The sequence below is a fragment of the Anabrus simplex genome, chromosome 11 (assembly GCF_040414725.1).
Source record: "Anabrus simplex isolate iqAnaSimp1 chromosome 11, ASM4041472v1, whole genome shotgun sequence".
NCBI lineage: Eukaryota > Metazoa > Arthropoda > Insecta > Orthoptera > Tettigoniidae > Anabrus > Anabrus simplex.
The window spans coordinates 117102644-117123038 of record NC_090275.1 but is presented as its reverse complement, the minus strand read 5'-3'; positions in this window follow the sequence as shown (position 1 = coordinate 117123038).

The following is a 20395-nucleotide window of genomic DNA, read 5'->3' as shown; positions in this document are numbered from 1 at the left end:
TACAAGGGAGAGGGATAGAAGTGTACTTCCTCTTTAATCAATAATCACTACTATTATGCAGATAAAATGAGCTGTAAGAGGGATCGGAAATGTATATTGCTAACTTACCTTGATTTTAGGGACGACTACTTACGCCACACTCCTTTTAAGTTGACAGGTGTTTTGAACTGATGTAACCTCGAAGGATTTACTTCTACGAATGGAACCCTCAGCCTCATAAACTACGACGTAGTAGAACGGAATGCTGACACTTACTAGGTGTTTTTGTTTTTAGAACACTAATTGTCTGATTGAAACATTTTATGAATATAGATTTAAACACTAGAGTTATTTTATGGTCTACTGTAATGTTTACAAGACTAGAAAAAGGACTCTTCCTCCTCCTTACCGCGCCTTCCTCCTAGGGATAAAGGGCTAATGGGCTAGGGTGCCTCTCCTCTCTTTATCCGGCCTTGGGACCGGCTCTACATCTAGAGGCGGATTTAACAACCTAAGGAAGGGATGTTGAAAAATAATCTATACTAAGATAGCTACTCGATTGACTATACACTACAGAAGGATGACTTAGGTGAGGGTATGCGCTGGGAATGTAGGAAGGTGTTATGCCGTTGTACTGTCGCGACGTTGAGCGTTCTATGCGCCCTTGAATTCTCGTCTACAATGTTTGCATTGAAAAATTGTCCTAGAGAGAAGTGGACAGTATCCTAGTGGTTGCTCAACACTCAACCATTGATCTGCCGTCTAGTGAATATGCCACAGAGCAGTGAACAGTAGCCTAGTGGTTTTTCAACACGCGTCCATTACTAAATAATACCTACACGACGTAATTCTTGCTCTATTTTAAAAATATCTGCTTTATACTCCGAGTAACCAGCATCTTGATTGGCTCGTAGCAGTTGCAAACGTTTTACGAGTACGTTGGGGTCTTTACAGTACCTTACGTATACATAGGGTAACAGAGGCTTGTTGTGAACTTTGAGCCTATGTGCAGACAGTTTATGTGTAGGGACTTCTTTAGATGTAATACGTACTTGAGCAGTAGCGTTTCCAGGTACAAACTTAACTTGTTTCGATAGCAATGAAACGTTGAAATTTTCTTCTACTTCATCTTGCATCTCTCCTTGAGATGTTTGCACGGCGACAGAACGTGTAATAGGCTTAGGAAATGAAATAAAATCATAAAGCTCCAATGGCAATGAAACATTCAGATCTTCATTTACTTCTCCTTCTACTTTTCCTTTATCACTTTTATTATCAGCATCGTCATCCTTATTATCATAATCATGATCTTGTTTCTCATTATCTCGAAATGTGTGCTTAGTAACAGAAGTGTAGCAGGCTTAGAAAACAAGGGAGAAATAAAAATCTCTCGCAGAGGTGTACTTAAAAAAAAAAATTAGTGTTTGCTTGACTACCGTTGAGTCTTTGTATTTTCTTCTCGATGAAGCTACATCACACGAGGCTTAGCGACGTTGAGCGTTCTATGCGCCCTTGAATTCTCGTCTACAATGTTTGCATTGAAAAATTGTCCTAGAGAGAAGTGGACAGTATCCTAGTGGTTGCTCAACACTCAACCATTGATCTGCCGTCTAGTGAATATGCCACAGAGCAGTGAACAGTAGCCTAGTGGTTTTTCAACACGCGTCCATAGGTCTGCCATCTAGTGGTCATGCCACAGCGAGGTGCTCAGTAGCCCACCGGTTGCTCAACACTCAACCACGGATCTGCCGCCAAGTGGATATGCCAGAGAATAGTAGACAGTAGCCTAGTGGTTGCTCAACACTCAACCATAGATCCGCCATCTAGTGGATATGTCACAGATAATTGCGCAGTAGCCTAGTGGTTGCTCAACACCCGGCCATAGATATATTGTCCAGTGGATATGCCAGAGAGAAGTGCACAGCAGCCTAGTGGTTGCTCAACACTCGGCCATAGATCTGCCGTTTAGTGGATATACCAGAGAGAAGTGAACTGTAGCCTAATGGTTGCTCAACACTCGCCCATAGATTTACCTTCTAGTGGATGTGCCAGAGAGAAGTGGATATTAGCCTAATGGTTGCTCAACTGTCGCCCAGAAATCTACCGTCTAGTGGATGTGCCGGAGAGAAGTGCACAGTAGCATAGTGGTTGCTCAACACACAGCTATAAATCTACCGTCCAGTGGAAGTGCCAGAAAGAAGTGCACAGTAGCCTAGTGGTTGCTCAACACTCGGCCATAGATCTACCGTCTAGTTCACATGCCAGAGAGAAGTGGACAGTAGCCTAATGGTCGCTCAACACTCGCCCATAGAGATGCTGTCTAGTTGATACGCCACGGAGAAGTGCACAGTAGGCTAGTGGTTGCTCAACACTGAGCCGTAGAACTACCGTCTAGTGGGTATGCCAGAGAGAGCATTGAATATAAATTGAATGTGATGACGTAATATTTTCATTTAGTTGTTTCTTCAGTAACAGTTTATTAGGCATAACAAATGATTTAAGGCGCTTTAAAAATATATCATATACACTCTCTGCAAGCTCCACTACATGCGTAGTAGGTACTACATGCACTTAACTAATCTAAACTGATATATAAAGAAGTAAAGTTTGTTTGTATATAATGGCTAATCTCACAAAATATTGGACCGGTTTAAAAAATTATTTTACTAATTATTTTACTAATGTAAATATTCATTATCGCTGTGGGACATGGGCTAAATTTTATTTTTTTTTAAATATGGGAGATATAAAACTACTAGGCTAATATGGACGAAATATCGATTTTGTCGTACAAGGACGAGACAAAGTCCAATTTAAACCCCTTGACCCAAAGACAAAAGTCGGTAAGCCCTGAGGGCCTGAAAACCATGTTTTAAGTCGCTAAAACCAATCTTTGTGGAGATATTGGCACCACACTATCCCTCCTCAAAGAATCGGATAAAGAAATGAACTGCCGTAACCATGGCAACGTCAGCTCCAGGATTGTGCAGCAGCGAGATCATCTACAATATATCACAAAAACCTAACGTGTTACAGACATGGAAACAGGTATTTGAAATCTCCTTTGAAAATAAATGAACACAAATTTTTGTTTTCACAAAATCCACTTAAGGGGAGAGGGGGAGAAAAAGTGAGGGAGGAGTTGAATTCTTTATATGAGGATATATGTATCTCAGAAACTGAAGATGTTACGGACGTTAAAACTGGTAGGTACTTATAATCTCTTTCAAAATATTATGAGCACACTTTTTGGGAAATCCACTTAACGGGGTGAAATAATAATAAATCGTGTTAATTTTTAATATGAGTATCTTCTTCTTCTTCTACCGCTTTTCCCGCACTTGTGGGAGGTTGCGGGTGCGAACTGTGTCGCATATTTGGATTTGACCCTGTTTTACGGCTGGATGTCCTTCCTGGCGCCAACCCTATATCTAGGAATGTAGTTACTATTGCGTGTTACTGTTGTGGTTGGTAAAGTGGAGTGATGAGTGAATATGAAGAAGAGAGTGTTTGGACAAACACAAATATCCTGTCCCGAGCTAGATGAATTAATCACACGCGATTTAATTCCCCAACTCAGCCCGAAATCGAACCCGGAACCCTGTGAACTGAAGGCCTCAACGCTGACCACTCAGCCAAAGAGTGTAGCAATTTTTAAAATGAGTATATATAAAGTATATCTCACAAAATTTACATGTTACAGGCGTGATCATTGGTATTTGTAAACTCCTTTTAAAAAAGAAACACGTTTTCGGTAAATCGAGTTAAGCTGGAGATCGAAGATAAGTGAAGAAGGAGTTGAATTCTCTTTATGAGGATACTTATATCGCAAATGTAAGATGTTACAGACGTGAAAATTAGCATTTGGAATTTCCTTTAGAAATAAAGAAACCCTTTTTTTCGACTTAAAAGAGGACTGTTTCTCACATGTAGAGTTCCATGTCGCATGTTCCCTATTTTAGCCTAGACTTCCTAGCCCAAAAGGGCAATGCCACAGACGTGGTTTCTTGGGTAAATGAAATGGAATTTTTCGGTGAGTTTTACACTTTATAGATTTTCAGATAATGTCTTAGTGCAATACCGAGGAACAATTATTTTTTATCAACTAACCAAATCCTCGCGAGCGAAGCAGTGGGTTGCAACTAGTCTTACATATTTATGTGAAAAACATTGATTATATTTTAGCTTTCATATTTGGTGATGGCTATTGTTCTCGACTCTTTCTCAATGCTTGGAAGTTTAAAGAGTTCAAAAATTGTGCAAATGGTTTTGAATACTTTTCGATTAGGACTGAATTTTGCATTGGTCATTTGTCTACCTTAATAACACTGTTTATTAACATTTCTCTCTCACTCTTCACTCCACTACACTCGAAAATTAAGTGGTCTACTGTTTGGGGTCCTCTGTTGCAGGAACATTCAGGACTGTGTACAATTCTAAGCCTGTGCAGATACGATGCGATGTTTCCATGGCCCGTAACCATTGTTGTCAAATTTGGCGTTAGGTTGATTTTTCTTGATATTCTACCTTAAACTGATGGAAAGAATACATTTGTGATTGTTCCTTTTGAAGTATCTTCCAATTTTCCCTGCTATTCATTCATACACTCTCTCCTGAGGTTACTTTAAATTGTGTTGATGGATAATTTGTCATAACTTATTTCGTTTAATTTGACTGCCTCCTTCACTAGTTTATCAGCCAGCTCAGTGCTTTGTACACCTATATGTGCCTTAATCCATATCAATTGTATGCTCCAATTATTTATTTTGAATGTTGCTATAGTTTTCCCTATTTTCTCAATGAAGTGGTTATGGTTTTTGTAATCCACTGTGGAGTCAATTGTTATTCTACTGTCCGTGTGTATAGTTGCCTTTTTACCTTCGTCATCTTCTACCCACGTTGTTCCTAAAGATTCCAAAGCTTTTATTATGGCGAATTGCTCCGCCTGATTGTTCGAACATCTGTCGTGGAGTTTTAAATTGAGTTGGTATATTAACTGATTTGATTTGTATATAACTACTCCTGCTCCCACTCCTTCGTCGCTTTTACTTCCATCCGCATATATTTGCCATAGGACACTTTCATTTACTTCTATGTTTTGCCCTCCTGTGTCTAGAAACATAATCGCGTGAAGCCATCTTGCTAGTTTTTCTGGGTAACATATTACATAATCTGCAGTTGTATTGCCTGTTTTTATATTATATACAGAAACAATGTCTCCTGCCTTTATGTCTGTGGGAGTAATTCCTGTAATGACGCGCACTGCCTCATGAGATATAGTTCGGTAGGCCTTTGCTATTCTTGTGAGGATAAGTCTTTGCACTGTCATGTATTTAATTAAGTTGCATTTTTTCCAGGGATTCTATCCAGAGCGGTGCACCTTATAACAACATTGGTAAATTTGCTCCTTTAAAGATTATTTCCAAAGGCTGGTGTTTTAGAACAGGACAGGTGTCTGTGAGAAATCGTTACGAGTCACTGCAGGTAGAACAACCGAGGGAAGATGAGGAACAGGAAACTGTTGCTGAGATGTGTGGAGGAAGGAGGAAGGGAAAAGGTAGGAAAGGGAAATATAGTGTAGCGGAAAGGAAAAGACAGGTGGAACGGGGTCATGGGAGGAGGAAGTAGCTTCTGCAGCAGTGAGAGGAGATAGAGCTGACCAGGAGGGGAGGGAATCAAATGAGATGGGTAGGGTTGAGGCTCTGGTCAAGGAGGATTCTATTGTTAGACATGTGGGGAAAGTGTGTGGAGGAAAGGGAACCAGGGTAGAGTGTTATCCAGGAATTAGGTTGAGGCAGATGTTGAGGAAAGTAGAAGAGAAGGAAGGGGGAAAGGAGAAGGTGGTAGTGTTTCATGTTGGTACTAACAATGTAAGGCAAGCAGGTATAAGTTCCAACATAGTTGGGGATGTGTGGGATCTAGTAAATGCAGCACGGATGAAGTTTTAGGAAGCGCAGATTGTTATCATTGGAATACTGTGTAGGAGGGATACTGACTGGAAGGTGATTGGGGATTTAAATTAGACTATGGAGTGGGTATGTGGGAAACTGGGAGTGAGATTTCTAGATCCTAATGGGTGGGTAGGAGACAGGGATCTGCGCTCAGATGCCCTTCACTTAAACCGCAGTGGTACATATAAGTTAAGAAACTTCTTTAGAAGGGTTAGAGGCAGATACATTCAGGGAAACGGGGTAGCCTAGGGAGCGGTGATAAGGGAACAGGGAACTGGAAATCAAGGAGGGATGACATAAAAATGTTAGTGCTCAACTGTAGAAGCATTGTAATCAAAGGAATCGAATTAAGTAATGTAATAGATATATACTTAACAGATATTGTAATAGGAGTTGAATCATGACTGAGAAATGATATAATGGATGCAGAAATATTCTCACGGAACTGGAGTGTGTATCGTAGAGGTAGGATAGGAATGGTAGGAGGAGGAGTATTCATTCTGGTGAAAGAAGAATTTGTAAGCTACGAAAAAATTAGGAATGAAAAACATGAAATTCTGGGTGTAAGGCTCATCTCTAAAGATAATAGGCAACTTGAGGTATTTGGAGTGTACAGACCGGGAGAGGGTAGCGCTGACGCTGATTCAGAATTATTTGATAAGATATTCAGCTATGTTGGAAATGCTATGGAAAGGAATGTGATAGTAGCAGGTGATCTCAATTTACCAAATGTCAATTGGGAAGGTAATGCAAACGACAGGAAGCATGAACAACAAATGGCAAATAAGTTAATATGGGAAGGGCAGCTGACTCATAAAGTGATGGAATCAACTAGAGGAAGGAATATTTTGGATGTGGTGCTGATAAAACCAGATGAGAAACCGAAGTAAGGGATGGTATTATTGATCACGAATCTGTTTTTTGTGGTAGTTAAAAATAAATGTGAAAGAAAGGAAGGCATTGTAATTAGGACTATTAGGCAGTACCACACGGCTGACAAAAAAAGCATGAGGGAGTTTTTAGAAAGTTAATATGATCGCTGGAAAATGGTAAATAAAAATGGTAAATAAAAATGTAAACAGACTCTGGGATGAGTTTAAAGCAGTTGTTGAGGAATGTGAAAATAGGTTTGTACCTTTATAGGTGGTAAAGAATGGTAAAGATCCACTATATTATAACAGAGAAGTAAAGAGACTAAGAAGGAGGTGCAGGTTGGAACGAAATAGAGTTAGAAATGGATATGGAAGTAAGGAGAAATTGAAGGAATTTACTAGGAAATTGAATCTACCAAAGAAGTCAGCTAAGGATAACATGATGCCAAGCATAATTGGTGGTCATACAAATTTTAGTGAAAAATGGAAGGGTATGTATAGGCACTTTAAGGCAGAAACAGGTTCAAAGAAGGACATCCCAGGAATCATTAATGAACAAGGGGTGTGTGTATGCGAGGATCTTCAAAAGGCAGAAGTATTCAGTCAGCAGTATTTAAAGATTTTTGGTTACAAGGATAATGTCCAGATAGAGGAGATGAGTAATACTAAAGAAGTACTATAATTTATCTATGATGATATATACAGTAAGATACAAAGGTTGAAATCTAGAAAAGCAGCTGGAATTGATAAGGTTTCGGGGGATATACTAAAGGCAATGGGTTGAGATATAGTACCATATCTGAAATACTTATTTGATTATTGTTTGCTTGATGGAGCTATACCAAATCAATGGAGAGTTGCTCTAGTAGCCCCTGTGTATAAAGAAAAGGGTGATAGACATAAAGCTGAAAATTACAGGCCAGTCAGTTTGACATGTATTGTATGTAAGCTTTGGGAAAGCATTCCTTCGGATTATATTAGACATGTTTGCGAAGTTAATAACTGGTTTGACAGAAGACAGTTTGAGTTTAGGAAAGGTATTCCACTGAAGCTCAGCTTGTAGGACTTCGGCAAGATATAGCAGATATCCTGGATTCAGAAGGTCAAATGGACTGTACTGCGATTGACCTACCTAAAGCATTTGATAGGGTAGATCACGGAAGACTACTGTCAAAAATGAGTACTATTGGACTAGAAAAAAGAGTGACTGAAAGGGTGACTAAATTTCTAGAAAATAGAACTCAGAGAATTAGAGTAGGCGAAGCTTTATCTGACCCTGTAATAATTAAGTGGGGAATTCCTCAATTCCTATATGTTTTCTTATATATATCACTGATATGTGTAAAGATGTGGAATCAGAGATACTGTAAGGTTGTTTGCAGATGATGTCATTCTGTACAGAGTAATATATAAGTTACAAGATTGTGAGCGGCTGCAGGGTAACCTCGATAGTGTTGTGAGATGGGCGGTGGGCAATAGTATGATGATAAACGGGGTTAAAAGTCAGGTTGTGAGTTTCACAAGTAGGAAAAGTCCTCTCAGTTTTAATTACTGCATTGATGGGGTGAAAGTTAATTTTGGGGATCATTGTAAGTACCTAGGTGTTAATTTAAGAAAATACCTTCATTGGGGTAATCACATAGATATGATTGTATAAAAAGGGTACAGATCTCTGCAGATGGTTATGAGGATATTTAGGGTTTGTAGTAAGGATGTAAAGGAGAGGGCATACAAGTCTCTGGTAAGACCCTAACTAGAGTATGGTTCTAGTGTATGGGACCCTCACCAGAATTACTTGATTCAGGAACTGGAGAAATTCCTTAGAAATGCAGCTCGATTTGTTCTGGGCGATTTCCGACAAAAGAGTAGCGTTAAAAAATGTTGCAAAGTTTGGGCTGGGAAGAACTGGAAGAAAAGAGACGAGCTGCTCGATTAAGTGGTATGTTCCGAGCTGTCAGTTGAGAGATGGCGTGGGAGGCCATTAGTAGAAGAATAAGTTTGAGTGGTGTCTTTAAAAGTAGGAAAGATCACAATATGAAAATAAAGTTGGAATTCAAGAGGACAAATAGGGGCAGATATTCGTTTATAGGAAGGGGAGTTAGGGATTGGAATAACTTTCCAAGGGTAATGTTCAATAATTTTCCAATTTCTTTGCGATCGTTCAAGAGAAGTCCAGGAAAACAAAAGATAGGGAATCTGCCACATGGGCGACTGCCCTAAAAGCAGATCAGTAGTGATTGATCGATTGATTGATTGATTGATTGATTGATTGATTGATTGATTGATTGATTGATTGATTGATTGATTGATTGATTGATTGATTGATTGATTGATTGATTGATTGATTGATTGATTGATTGATTGATTGATTGATTGATTGATTGATTGATTGATTGATTGATTGATTGATTGATTGATTGATTGACGTGTTTCATAAATTAATATATTACCACCTCCTGCTCTAGCTGATTTTGGTAAAGCATTTATTAATTTAATATATTTTTCACTAACTTAGTTGATGTGGTAGTTGCACATGTAGCGGGAGTCAAATATTATTCCTAAGTATTCCATCTTTTCAACTTGTTCAAGACGTTTCCGATTAATACCGATATCAATTGTCTTCCGTGCTCTCCGTCTACTTGCTATAACTTTCGACTTATCATCATGGAAGTGGTTTTTGTTGTCTATCGACAGTAGAGAGGCTGAGCGGGTTCTAAAACAATGCGAGCTGCGACAGCATTTCCCCACGAGGTCATTGACCCCGGCCTAGGTCATTTACCCCATGACGTCATGATCACGTGAGCGTTACGTCATATTGTTTACAAACATGGTCACGTGCTCTTGACAGCTATCAAAACGACAGCTGTCATCTTTACAGACCCTAACCTCACTTTTTTGAGCACGTTGGTGCGGCTAACCTCACTGCTGCATTCTTGACAAGTCGTAACCTTACTTTTTTGAAAAGTGAACGTGGAAAAACCTGACTGATGCCGTCTTAATCATGTGGGCGTCGAATTTGAATAAGTGACAGTTGTCAAGATGACAGTCGCCATATTGACGGCTCCTGATCTTACTTTATTGGCCACGTGGGCGCGGAATTTGAACAAGTGAACGTGGCTAACCTCACTGTTGCTATCTTGAAAGGTCCTATTTCTTGACCACGTGGGCTCGGAATTTGAACAAGTGAACGTGGCTCACCTGATAGCCATCATCCTGACGAGTCCTAACCTCGTGCACTTGTATTGGCGCGGATTTTGAAAAATTGTGCATAGCTAACCTCACTGCACTTATCTTGACATGTCGGCGCGGAATTTTGAACAAGTGAACGTGATTAACCTCACTGCTGCCATCTTGACAGGTCTTAACCTCGTGCACTTGTTTTGGCGCGGAATTTTGAAAAGTGAACGATCCCTAACAACACAGCTGTCATCATGACGGGACTTGGCAGGTGCGGAATTTTGAAACGAACCCTAACTTTACTGCTGTCATTTTTACGGGAATTAGTCGTGTGCGACACCATCTTAAGAGAGGCCTAGCCTCAGAGGATCCTAGATTTTAGGCTAGTTGCCCTTCTCGACATCATCTTGAATGGGCGTAAGGCTGGCTGAATGTCTCGACATACCCCTTCCCGACACCATCATAGAGGGGCCTAAGGACTCTAAATTTAAGGCTAGCTAGCTGCCCTTCTCAACATGTCCCTTCCCGACACCATCTTGGAAGGGCCTAATGAACCTAGGTTTAAGGGTATCTGCCCTTCTCGTCATGAATATTTCCAACACCATCTTAGAGGGGCCTAAACTCAGAGGTTTATAGATTTAAAGCTACCTGCTCTTCTTGACATGCCCCTTCCGACACCATCTTAGAGGTGGCCTAAGGACTCTAGTTAAGGCTAGCAGCCGTTCTCGACATATCCCCTCCCCGTCACCATATTGGAGGGGCCTCAGTACCCTAGCTTTAAGCCTATCTTCCCGTCTTGACATGTCACTAACGATCCCTAACCTCACTGTTGTTATCTTGAAAGTATTTAGCCACGTTCCTCCACATCCTCTCTCTCCTCCTCTCCGTCACATTTTTACAGTTAGATGGCTATCCCTCTTTTCTTGTTACATCCCCCTTCCCGACTAGGTTTAATACAATCTGACCTGCTCGACATGCCACCATCTCAGATGTGCATAAGGACTATATTTTTAAGGCAAGCTGCCCTTCTCGACATGCCGCCATCTTAGACCGGCCTAAGGATTCTAGTTGTAAGGCTAGCTGACCTTCATGTCATGACTCTTCCCGAAGCCGTCTTGGTGGGGTCTAACATTACAGCGTATAGTTTTATAACTAGATGCCCTTCCCGACGCCGTCTTTCGAGATGCCCCTTCCGAACGTCATCTTATTTGACGGATGTGAAAATGGAACGCTCTGTATCTGACAGCGTGACGTCACGGAGGTCAGCTCAATCCCTCCTCCTCCTCCTCCCAGTTTTGCGGACAGATGCCCTCCTGCTCTAGATGGCCCTCCCCCTCTACTGTTTTGGGAGGAAGCCTAACTACACCCTCGCTAAGCCTTTACGTCTCTATCAGACGCGTAACCTCCCCTCCGGAACAAGATAAAACATGTTAATCTGTACGGGTTCAATCCTGTTACAGAGGACCTGAAAAAATTCACTGAACTGTGCCCTCTACCAAGAGCAACAATTTTTCTGTGTGTGTTTAGAACATATATAGCCTGTTGTTATCTTACAGTAAAGATTTAAATAGTGAGCATACAGTCCCATCGTGTTCTGAGCATAAAAACTTACCTCCATTACAAATATATGCTAGGAGGAGGGCGCGGTGTCTTGTTGATAAAAAACAAAAGAAATTGACACGCAAGCAGATGATGATTGCATGGAATAAAACTACCTCTCTCATTCCTTATTTCGCGAATATAACATCAACTTTATGACGCAGACAGAATAAAAATCACGAATTCGAACTGTGGAGTCTCTGTTCAAATAAAAAAGAACCTACCGGTATGCAACAGAAAAATGTGTATTACAGATATAGATTCGAACTCTGATTTCATTACGTAACGGAATAAAGAATCATGAATTTGAACCCTGTTCACTCTCCTCGTCGTTAGAATAAAAAATCTGTAATACATGCAACACATGGAATCGAACCCTGTTCTCACTGATTAATGCTAGAATAAAAATACCACACTCCTTATTTCGAGTGACACAAACACATAACCACTATAAAAATCTATCTCTCTATTACTGTGATGGATTTGAACACTGTTCGAGAAGGGCAGCCGGCCTTAAAACTAGGATCCTCTGATATTATGCGCCTCTTAGTTGGTGTTGAGAAGGGTATGGCGACAAGGGCAGCTAGCCTTAAAACTAGGGTCCTCTAAGTTTAGGCACCCCTCCTAAATGGTAACATGTCGAGAAGGACAGCATTCCTTAAACTAGGGTCCTTACGCCCCTCCAATATGGTGTCGAAAAGAGCAGCTATCCTTAAAAATTAGGATTCTCTGAGGTTAGGCCTCTCTATGATGGTGTCGCACATGACTGAGTCCCGTCAAGATGACAGCAGCAAGGTTAGGGATCGTTCACTTTTTCAAAATACCACGCAGAAAAGTGCACGGGGTTAAGAGCTATCAAGATGGCAGCAGTGTGGTAGGCCAAGCACACTTTTTCAAAATCCGCGCCAAAACAAGTATACGAGGTTAGGACCTGTCAAGATGACGGCTGTCATGTTAGCCACGTTCACTTGTTCAAATTCCGAGCCCACGTGGCCAAAAATCAGGACATGTCAAGATGGTGGCTGTCAGGTTAGCCACGTTGCCTTGTTCAAATTATGAGCCCACGTGGCCAAGAAGTAAGGTTAGGACCTGTCAGGATGGCAGCAGTGAGGTTAACCGCACCCACGTGCTCAAATATGTGAGGTTAGTGTCTGTCAAGATGACAGCTGTCACGTGTCAAGAGCGCGTGGCGATTTTTGTGACAATGTGACGTCAAGGTCACGTGGTGATGGCGTCATGGGGTCAATGACCTTGACCGGGGTCAATGACTTCATGGGAAAATGCAGATCCAGCTCCCATTGTTTTAGAATCCGCCCAGCCCTACTACTATCGTCCACTTTGTAACTTTCTGCAAATCCATGTTCATGAAGTTTCCTACTTCACTTTTAGTTCCAGCTCTAACTGCAACTATGAGGTCGTTCCACCCATAGTCCAGATTCATTGAGTAGTTTAATATAAGGAATATTCCTGTATCCCGGATCACAGCATAAGCCTTGTGGACAACAACTGTTTCGACTTGGATGCTGTTCATAGTCATAAAGGCTTTTCTTTCTTTGAAGTAGTTCTTACTAAGGTACCCGTAATACAAGTTTCTCGAACACTGAACATCTTTAAAGGCCTTAAGGACACTTGATCACCACGCGGTATCAAACGCTCCTGTTACATCAAGGTTAAAAATGACAGTGAGTTGTCCATTCGTAAACCCCTCGTTTATAAATTCTTTAAGTGCCATTGCTTCATCAGTATTGCCCTTTTTGGGATGTAAAGTCGTACTGGTTTTCGTTCGGTAGCTTGTCGGTATAGAGGTGGTGATTTATTCTATTTATTAATAGTTTCTCTAAGATTTTCCGTGCCACATTTAATAAACTATCTGAATGTGGATGGATCCATAAGATTCTCTTTCCCTGGTTTTGTAATTGGTATAATTGTAGCCATTTTCCATCTCTTTGGAAAACATGCATTCTTCAAGCAACCGTTTTATATTGATGTCGTCGTTTGAGTGAGACTTTCATATATCCACCATAATATTTTGCTGGTGATTTCGTATCGCCTGCTGTTTTCATGATCTATATCTTTGACTGTGGATTTTATTTCTTCTTCTGTGAATTCCCAATCGTCCGGTGTTTCCATAGGTTCTCTTATTTATTTCTTTATTTTTCTTTGCTGCTCATCATCTTCTATTTTATTTAAGATGCTTCATACTCATTTTCTGGCTTAATGAAATCGTTCTTAAAGAACCTGTACGGACATTAAATAATGTTTTGCATAACGTACAACGGTGGTGCATCTTACAGCGTCTTGAATATTCATGGTTTATGCCTTCAATTATACTCTTGTTTCTGTTAATATATTTGTATACCTCAAGGACATACAGCTGCTTTACGTTAAATTTATTTGCTTCAGCATATAATTATCTACTTGGGTATAATCTTTCTTTCAGGTTCATTGTACGTATTATGAAGCTTTGAACAACTTGTGTTTTATTGAATACGTTTTTGTAAGCTCCTCCCCATGTCAATATTCCGTAGCAAAGAAGAGACTGAACCACAGCGTTATAAACCCCTCTCAACAACAATTTCATACTGGCTGTGTGTTTTAAGGTGTGAAATATATAAACAGTTCCCCTCAGTTTCTTTCTTAAATCAATAATCGTGATTTTCCCATTTTATGCTCGTGTCAGTTACCAAACCCAAATATTTAACATTACTTACTTCATAAATTTCGAAGCAGTTGCAATTAAATTTACAATTAATGTTGTGTACAGTAATTTCATGAAAGTCATCCCCTGTATATATTATTGAAGAATTCATACACTTTGTGTTGTTGATGTTTAAGAAGAAGTATTTAATATCTAATCATGCTTCAACATTAAGCGGTGCTTGAGATGGTCGCTGTCCCACAAGATTTCAGCTGTTACCTTCAACATAAAATGACTGTATCATCTGCATATATAACAAAGTGCGTACGTCCGTCGTCTTCTACTTTTTTCTCTAGATCATTAATAAATGGGATAAATAATAAAAATAATGGACCTAATATGTTTAATATCTTCACAACCTTCTTCTTATTATTTATGTTATTCTTCTTTATCAATCGATTTTCCCACATCTGTGGGATCGCTGGTGCAAACTATGTCGCACATGTGAATTTGGCTCTGCTTTGCGGCTGGATGCCGTTTCTGACGCCAAACCTATATGGAGGGATGTTTTCGTGTTTCTGTGGTGGTTAGTAGTGTAGTGCGTTGTCTGAATATGAAGATTAAAGTGTTGGGCAAATACAAATACACGGTCCCCGAGCTAGAAAAATTAATCACGCGTGATTAAAGTACACCACCCAGCCGAGAATCGAATCCGGGCCGTCTGAACCGAAGGCCTCAATGATGACCACTCTGACAATGAGTCGAACCTTGTCAATCTTCATCGGTGCGCTCAAATATGGGATAATTTCAGAAAGTCCACTCTTTCAACTAAGTCTCAAGCGAATCTAGCATCTTACCCCTAGTGCCATATTTTTCCAATTTCTGAAGGAGCAACCGCTCCGACACACTATCGAAAGCCTTTTCAAAGTCGAGAAATATCCACAATGAGAGCAGAGAAGGATTAAAATTTTCATATATTCACTTGATTATGGCATCAGTCGTTCCGAGATTCTTAATGAATCAGAACTGTCTGGGGGAAAGTATGTAATGATTTTTTTCTAAAAATTGTTAATGTTGTTCTGTAAACATTTCTCGTATATTTTTGATGTTGCTGTCTGTAATTTCGAATAACGAATAATTCCAGACTTATGAAGGGGTTTCACTGTTGTTGTTTTAACCTGCTTTGGAAAGTAGCCGAAGGTGAATGAATCAATGATAATATTCAGCAATGGTTCCTATAATCACTCGATATTTTCTTCAAAATACTTGAGCCGAAATATTGTATATTCATACAGGTTTATTTTTATTTACTTCACTCAAACATCTTTTCAGACCGCACTCTGTTACTGGTGCAAAGAATCAAGGATGAGGTTTGTGACTAATATTTAATGTCGAGTCCAAAATTTGTCTATAATTCTTTGGTTTATCAGTGAAATAATTGTTAATTTTATTAGAAATCGTTAAACCATCTTTAAAAACTTCACATTTATACCTTATTCCCTTCATCCGTTATTTTCAATCTGACTTTCTTGTTATTACATCGACTATGCCCCAAACCATAGCGTTTTTATTTGCATTGGAATTGATCAGATTCCCTTAATATGCCCTACTCTTTCTTCGTTTTCACAATTAGACCATTCATTTTGTTCCTATACTTTCTTTACTGTTCTTCATTTGCATGTTATCCTTATTTATAAATGTTGTTCAGAAAATCTGTCTCTTGTGTGAATAGATTTCAACAAGTCATAAGTAATCAATTCTGTTCTCTTACCTTACTTTGACTTCAATAGTGCACAGGCTCATGCAGCTTCTACTCGTCTTCACGAATTTGTCAAGTTTCATATTTAAATTATTGCTAGCCGGGCTGAGTGGCTCAGACGGTTAAGGCGCTGGCCTTCTAACCCCAACTTGGCAGGTTCGATCCTGGCTCAGTCCGGTGGTATTTGAAGGTGCTCAAATACGACAGCCCCGTGTCGGTAGATTTACTGGCACGTAAAAGAACTCCTGCGGGACTAAATTCCGGCACCTCGGCGTCTCCGAAGACCTTAAAAAAGTAGTTAGTGGGACGTAAAACAAATAAAATTATTATTATTATTATTATTATTATTATTATTATTATTATTATTATTATTATTAAATTATTGCCATGTAAGACGTCTCCCCAATTTATTTTACTTAAACGCTTTTTAAACTCAATATTATCTGTTTTAAAACAGGTACGTCCAGGTTGTGTTATATTACTGGAGGCTGAGGGTGTTTGAACGTGGAGTCTCATTATTACAGGATAATGATAAAAAAATTTACCTTGAGAGATTATAGAATGTTGCCATTTCTTAATCCACTTTTAATAAAAGAATCATTAATGCAGGATTACTTGCACCAGATTTCCTAGTAGGATTGTTTATTTAAGTCGGGAAAATATTTTCTTGCAAAATGTCGACATATTCTTCACAGTCATGTTCATTTAAAAAGGTATCTATTTGAGTCGTCTTCTTAGTTCTGTTTAGACATATTATCTCTTCTGGATATAATATTTAACGTTTCCTGTTATATTCGAGCGACCGACATACTCCTGTGATAGCTACTCTCTTTCTGTCATCGGTAGTTACTATTCTGATAGTTTTAAAGTGATCACACTCAAGAATTTGCTTTTCCTGATGAAAACCATTTTTACCTTGAATACAATACCATACAATTGTTAATTGAACACTCGTTGTAATAAGATTTGTACATGGCATGGTTACAAATATTTACGGTACCCTGTGTCCAAATTTATGCTAATATTATGACATCGAACATGAGATCATATGCTTTCAGTACAACGTCTAAAGAGTTTTCGTTCTTCCTTATGATTCTAGTATTAGTGTAAATATTTTTTAAATTATTTTTCGATTCTGAAAAAAAAATCTGCAATCAACTTATGCAATCTCTGATGTTCCTATTCGGCTCTGAAGGGGGTTAGTACTTTACATGGTCATCTTCCAAAACCATTCTTTCTATTTGCAGGATAAGCTGGCAGTCAGCTGTTAGTCATTGCTAAGAAGGAAGATAAGCACGGAATTCGTACAGAGGGTTGCCAACTTATGGGTTAGTAAAATAAACAGAAGTTTGATACGAGTAAGCTTATGAAATTTCACTTATCTACGTAGTGCATGCTGCCATCAGGGGTCTTGAACCGGATAAATCCATCACTGGTCCAGACATTTCTGACGTCGAAATTGGAGATGATTACTTTCAGAACCGTCAGCTTAACAGACGTAAGTCACACGAGCTCCTGAAAGATTTCTTTTCTTAATAAATATTTCCTTCGTGGTGCGATAATTTGTACTCTTCACGATAATAGGTCTAGGTTTATTACCAACTTTAGCCCGACTCAGCGGCTCCAGTCAATATCACTCAGTTTTATTTCTGCATCAACGTCACGCGGAACTTTCAATACCAGACAGTGCATGTCCTCAATGGAATCCTCCGGAATGCCAAATAAGCTTTGGTTATTTCTATATTGATGCTGTTCAAACTGATCGTAATTTGATTTCGCTTTCGCATCTAGTTATGTGAGTCCTCTGACCAATCTGTTCCTTTATGTATTCAAATGCACAGATTCTTCCAGTCTTTATGCACTCAGGCGTTTTATCTATTATGGTACTAACAATCAACTCCACGCATATCTTAGATTGTAGAGTCCCTTGTGTGATTTTCCTCAGTGTGCTTTCCGTTGAGTTGGCACTCTTGCACATGGCCTGTTGGTTCTTTTTCGTTGGTTGTTACACTACAGTAACTACACAGCACTCGAACAAAATACGACCAATTTAGTGATATACAGTAACTTGATTCTACGATACATATAGGTACAATGTGACGAACTGCAACGCTCTCGCTATTGTTTTACCTTGCCAAAAGTCTCAAATTCCAGAACCGAAAACTCATGCTTGTTACTCGCGCGGATCACACTGACAAAGTGAGCTTTAAGTACTTTGTAAGTTTATGTCTAACCCATTATTTGCTGAAGGTTTCATAAACATTAATTTTTAAACATCTTTTTCTTTTACATATTATAATGCATTTTCTTAAATGTTAGGTCAATTAACAAAGTCATTTTAAGCGCACTTTTTAACATTCTTTCCGTTATTAATATCCGGACCTTATAATGGATTCTCACGGTTTTGCAAGTTCACTCTCACACAATGTTCCACTTCCAACCAGGAGGAGAAAGCAAGAAGCAGCTCGATTGTCGAGCATTGCCTACCACTTTATCAGCTCTTTACATAGTGCTTCTAGTCACTTTTCTCTACATTTAAAATTTTAATGTATTTCCAATATATATGACACAATGTTAACATTATTTCTTTAAGTATGGTTTTCCACTTGTACTTGATACGTTTCAGGTCTAGCTTGAGTTATCTACTGTATTTGTCGTGTGCACATGAGACGGACGAATCACCATCAACGGAGTCATATGTCCTCGCTCCATACGAGCACTGCGTTGAGAAGTTGCACACCAGCACGTCTCCTACCCTGGAGAGCCAATATACTGATGGTGATATTTTTAAACAAACGGAACTATGTCGATTTAAAGTCACTTGAAGGTTTAAGAAGTAACAATGAAACAGGCAAATAATAATGTCCAGGAACCAACTTCAGAACAAGACAGCGAAAACTGAACACGTGCAACTGAAGAAACACTAACATTTTCTTCATATTAAAATTTGGAAAATACGAACATTCAGAAAGGATCTAGGAACCCCAATGATATCACGTTTTTTAACAAGCCACATTTCGACCATCGTTTACAATATATAAGGGCAACAATCGATTAATTCTTGAACCAACTTGCCACACATCCTGCTGAGTCGGGCAACTCAACAAAAGTGCAGCGAACTCCAGTTCAAATTTTCCAGCGGCAGATCAAGTGACGTGTAGTGTATGGTGATACACACACTCTGCTGAGTCGAGTGACACAACAAAAGTACAGTGAAGTCCAGTTTAAATTCTCTAGGGAAAGGTAGGTGACGTGTAGTCTGTGGTGATACACACATCCTGCTGAGTCGGGCAGCTCAATACAAGTGCAGCGAACTGCAGTTCAAATTCTCCAGCGGTAGACCAAGTGACGTGTAGTCTGCGGCGATACACACACCCTGCTGAGTCGGGCAACTCAACACAAGTGCAGCGAACTGCAGTTCAAATTCTCCAGCGGCAGATCAAGTGACTTGTAGTCTATGGTGATATACACATTCTGCTGAGTCGGGTGACACAACATAATACAGCGAACTTCTGTTCGAATTTACCAGGGGTTGACAAAGTGACCTTCCGCCTGCGATGATAGAGCTTTGAATGGTGTTCACGACCCAACCAAGAAGCATTCCTCCCACGAAGGAAGATCCATACATAGCGGATTCATTGTCTCACTGCAGAAAGCTTTAATGATGTTCTTACTAGGATATTAGTTACTCATTTCCCATGAGATGGAATGCTGCTACATCGGTAAAATACTTTCTTCCTTCTTTGTGTACAATACTGTTCTTTTGAGTCTCTCACTTTCAACTTCTTCAGCAAGTGTTCTTACATTATAAGTAACAAAATAAATCTTCTTACTTGTTAGACTGAAATTGTGGTGATACCATTGAACCCGGCTACGTTTAGGGCACCTTTTATAAGCTCTTCCCTCTGTGGGGTGAGCAGATTGGATCCCAAATGTGAGTGCTCTGGCCTAGATGTAGCGACTGAATTGCTCTGCAGACACAAACCTCGAGCAAGACAACACGTGCCAGTACAAGATCGCAGACATCTCAACTCCCTGATCATCGCAGGACTTCTCTAAGGAAAATGTGCGTGACTTCCTCCAGGGTGAGAATATATCCGTACTCAAACAAACGCAACTTTTTTGACAGTATAGAAACATTTTTCAATGGCAAGCAGATGCAAGACTTTTCAGCGCCCGTACACCATCCCACAGTTAATTTATTGCTTGCAATAAAGTTAAATATTTGGGTAGTATAAAAAGTACTGTACAAACATTATTCTATTCATAGAACATTACCATATTGTTTCCTTGAAACATAGAAGTATGGCTGAGTGAGCTAAGTGTAAGGACTGTAGGTGTGAGTGGGAATTATGAAAGATTAGGAAAGAGAGAAAGTGTTTGAATGAGATAATTTTTTGCAGCAGGCAAGTAGTAGGGC